Here is a 4,928-nt window from a genome sequence, read left to right as displayed (position 1 = left end):
TCTTCTCATCTAGAGCTTTGTTATAATATGTAAGGACGGCAACACATGTGTCATTAAGATTGTCTATGAAGGGTTGACAGTCATACATGCTATAATTTAGAGTCTGAATCATGGGTTTTACTTGTTCCACGATGCTTAGATTTCCATCCTTTGCCATGTAACAGTAGTTCTTTTCCAGCTTTGTAGACCCATCGTCATCCGCAGTTGCCAGCATGCAAATCTTTCATTTTCCTTTGATGTTGCTGATGTCTTCATCTTCATCTGCGGATGACCAAACTTGATGGTCTCTTTTTACATGGGCTACATATGCCCTTGCTTTTTCCTTTTCCTCCAATTCTTGAGCCATTCTTAGGTAGAATGCTCTATCTTTCACTATATTAGCCTTGTAGTCTTTTGCAAAGTGATTCTCCTTGTTACACATGTGACAAATTACAACATTGCCTTTATCTTCTGAAGAGGTACCGGAGTCAGTTGGATTGATGGGCTTCAGTGCCTCTTTGGGTTGAGTGGTCTGAGGTTGCGGTGATGGGTGAGAATTTTTGGGATATCGAGGGTGATTATTCTGAGGGTTGAAGTTGCGGTTGAATGGAGGTTTGTTGAACTGCTGATTTTTACGAAAAGAAGGAGGTGGTAGCCGGTTGAACTGTTGGCTAACAAGAGCAATAGCATTCTGAAATTCTTCTTCATCATCATACTCTGAGTCAGCTTTGTATGACTGCAGAGGATTCTCATACGAGGGAGAGTAAGATTGAGTATGTGGAGCTTGTACTATAAGAGCAAGCGGTCCTCCGAAGTCAGCATAATCTTTGAGTATAGTGGATTCTTGTGCTTGCAGTTCCCCGTAGAGCTTGTACAAAGATAAAGAGTGGATCTTTCTATCTCCTTAAACTATTATCTTAGCAGTCGTCCAGTGTCTTCCCAAACCATTGAGAAACTGAAGATTTGTCTCATGGTTGCTTCGGACCGTGCCAGCATTAGATAACTTAGTGATAATTAGGTTGAACATTTTGAAGGAGTCTTCCAAACTTTCGCCAGTATGAGCTTTGAAATTGTTGAACTCATTGAGTGCGGTTGTGAGCTTCTTATCTTGAGCTTGTTCTGAACCCTCATATAAGTTTTTGAGAACATCCCAGATCTCTTTTGATGATTTGCAATTTATGATAATGTCAAAGTTGTCAGGAGCAACTCCATAAGAAATCTCATAAAAAGCAACAACATCATTTTCCATTTTATCGAGATCGTCTTTGGTGGGACGATTCAGGGCTGGTTGACCTCCTCCTAGTCTGGCTGTGGCGCCGTCGGTTTGAACTGGTGTAAGAACCGGGACATGTGGCCTTCTTCTACAGATCGCCATATATCTCTACCAAGTCTCCTTAAGTATCTTTCCATTCTCTGAGACCAGTGTTGATATTCGTTTGCCACCAATATTGGGGCTCTAGTAGAACCACCAACACTGTTGGAAACATTGATAGATAATGCTTGTGCTATATTTCCTTGTTTTGAAAATAATTTTTGTTGTTTTTTTAGAAGTGAGCTTCAGTGGTATAGAAGGCCTTTTGAAAATCAGAGTTTTTGCTTCAAAAAGCTACCACTTCGGCTCTGATACCAATTGTTGAGAGAAAAACTTGAGAAACACACTTGAACAAATGTTAGAACAAGTTTATATTGCGGAAATTAAAGTTAATCTCAAAGGATCATAAAACTCAACAAGAATATAAGTTAGAGTTAGATAGTTAGGTGATTAGTTGCGGAAATATAAGGAAATATAAAAGACAACAAGTATTATATCAAGTATACACTTAAGTTGATTCATAACAAGGAATGCAATCAGACCAAGTTAGTAAGTGAGATCAAACTTAGTGATTAAGTCTAGAAAGACTTGCTCCGAAGAGAGATTTCAAACAGTTATGATTCTATTTAAGTGATAAGTAAGAAGAGAGTAAGATGAGTGATAAGGTTCAGATGCATAAGAGAAGTGTTTTTAATTAGAAAGAAAGAACTCTATTTATAGAGTCTCGAAGATTACAAAAGTCATATCTGTTAAGAGTTGCCACGCAGGGCACATTGGATAAAAGAAAGTACTTAAAGAAACACAGATAAAAGACTAAGACTAAGTGCTGATGACTAAGATGGCTGCGGTAGCGATGCTTGACTGCTGATCAGAGTGGTTGCGGATAAGATGATGGCTGCGGTTTGGATCAAGTTTAAGAGGGTCACTTCTATGTTTCAACAGTTGGGGTCAGTTTCTCCATAATCATGCAGCCACCTACGTTGAGCCGACTTTGGAATTCCTCTCCACATTCTGCATGGATGATGATACGAACACCATCACCTTCCAAATGTTAGGAGAGAGTACGTCATTTCCATTTCGGGTCGTCAATGCTTTAATGGGTACCCCCGTGGATCACACTTACTCCCAACAGGATCCTTGGCCAGCCACCTTTAACGAACACAATTTTTGGCAGCAAATCACTCACGAGCCACGCTACTCATCATCTTCCTCCAAGGCCTCCTCAATCATTCATCCATGTTTACGCCTGGCCCACCGAGTCCTTACATGCATAATTTTTGCCCGCTCCGAAGTGGGTCAAATTTCCAAAGATGAATTATTCTTTCTATGGTGCATGACTAGCGAAAACAGACCCAACCAGGATTTTGCCACCTTCTTCTTCACCAAATGCTATAATCTCACCACTATGGACACCAGGGACATTTTCATCGGTGGCTTGATCAAATTCATTGCATCTAGACCCCCACTTCAACTCCTTCTCTCCACCCTTCCATTTGAAAAGGCATTCGGACCCTCTATCCTTGACAACCTTGCACTCCGGCGGATGCAAATCATCCGCGAATCAGTTGATGGTTACATTTGGAACCTTGATAATCAGCCATACCTCATTCTTCCTCATGAGTATATAGGGTGTTTCGAACCAACCGACCCCGAACAATGGGTCATTCCATCCGACTACCCTTCTTCTGTGGATGATGAAGATGACCAGTTTCAGCCCCCACAACATTTTGCCCAGCCTCAATATCAGCCACAACAACAGGGGGGACACGAGATCCCACCATATTTCCCCTTAACTTCTTCGACCAATTCGCCATGATGTTCTCCACGGTTCAGCGCATCGATACTCAGACGCAGGAGAACACCCGAGCTATCCAGGATGTGGTGGCCCATGTCGATCAGCTGGAGCAGTCCTTCCCACCCACTTCTCGCCAGGTCCAGGATATGTGGGATTACCACTACCTCCATGGACACTTTCCGCCGCCCGAACCTCCGATTTAGGTCATTTCCGCCCTTTCCTTAAGCATTGAGGACAATGCTTGTTCTTAAGCTTGGGGTGGGGCATTTCCTTTTACTTTTACTTTTTCATGCATTTTTTTAGTTAGGTTGCATTTCATTTTAGTTTTAAGCTAATTTGCATTCATTTTTTTTTATTTTTTTATAAAATTCCAAAAAGATTTTATTTTCTTCTTTTCTACTTTCTATTTTTGCATAACATTTAGCTTAGGGCATTAGCATTCATGCATTTTTGTTATCTGTTTATTCCCACCCCCTTGGATGCCATGGAACAGGTTCATAGTTATTGTATCATTATTGGTCCAAGATCTTGTGTTATCTCACCCATTGAACCGGGACCACTAGCTGCAGTTTGGGACCTCATACTTGGGATCATATGCTGGAAGCTTAAAGGGGTAAGTGATCATGGCCAGGTAGTTTCATGAAGAATTATGCATGCAATACCAACAACTGTAGGATATACTATAGCAATGGATGTTCGTAGCCTTGCGGTCACTACCGCCGAGAGGATCACACTTGATCATGTTTGAACCATTAGGATGAAGCACTGGTGCTTGTCCCCGAGTAGAATCCATATCCAGTCTTTTTACATCACCATATTCTTTTTGCGATTTACTTAGGATTTTAGAGAGTCTTAGCCCACATTTGGGCATTTTCGTTATTTTTGAAAATTCGCAAGTTTGAAAAGGAGCTTACATATTTACGCTCCATACATGGTCATTTTCATACTTAGACCATTCAGATTATATTACTACCCTCTCGGTTCCACTTACATACTTTTGGGAACCAAATTTTGAGTAAAAAAAACAAAAAAAAGTATTCTTGATAAAAAGCAAAAATTCAATATGTCAGTGAATTACCTTCAAGTTTACTACTTATACTTACTTTAAAAAAATATTCAAGCTGCAATTATCTTAGATAGGTGACCTGTTCAATTATTGAACAAACTTTCCTACATTTTGGTCACCCGACATTTGATATCCATTTATTTAGGTTTATCTTATTGTATATAGATCGAGTTGTTTATTTTCGCAAATTGGTGATGTTAGAGAGATTGTTGAGTCGGATACTATGGGAGGTTTGGGCCAACAGTAAGTGAACTGATTCCTACAATGGTACCCGAGCGATGAAACCCAATCACATTTGAGAGTGGCCAACAGATGTGAGATCACACAACTTTCGTGATAAGAGTGTGCACTTAAAGAAGAGCTCTACACGAGCCCATCCAGCTGCTTTCTCCCTACTACAGATGTTCTTCATTGTATGCATGCTCCATTGGGGCTGCGACTTACCATCCCTCCTTACTCACTTAAAGGAGTTGTCCTAGCTGTTGTTTATGGCCCCATTGTCATCGGATGAAAAAGTAATGAGATAATAGCAAGATCAATTCTGGCCATGTTGACTAACGATGATCAGGTTCCGCAGTTCTATCCATTCTTTTTATTTTTTCTTAGGATAGTTCATCCGGAGTTCATTTAAGTATTGTCTTACTTGAGGACAAGTAAGGCTTAAGCTTGGGGTGATTTGATAGCTTCATTTTATTTACTTCTTTTCATAGTTTATTTTAGCACATTTCATTCGCATTTTAGTTAATTTCCATGCATATTTTCCTTTTTGTTATTTT

The sequence above is a fragment of the Lactuca virosa genome, chromosome 9 (genome assembly GCF_052849685.1).
Source record: "Lactuca virosa cultivar CGN04683 chromosome 9, Lactuca_virosa_CGN04683_v6, whole genome shotgun sequence".
Taxonomy (NCBI): Eukaryota; Viridiplantae; Streptophyta; class Magnoliopsida; order Asterales; family Asteraceae; genus Lactuca; species Lactuca virosa.
Note: the sequence above shows the minus strand (reverse complement) of the source record.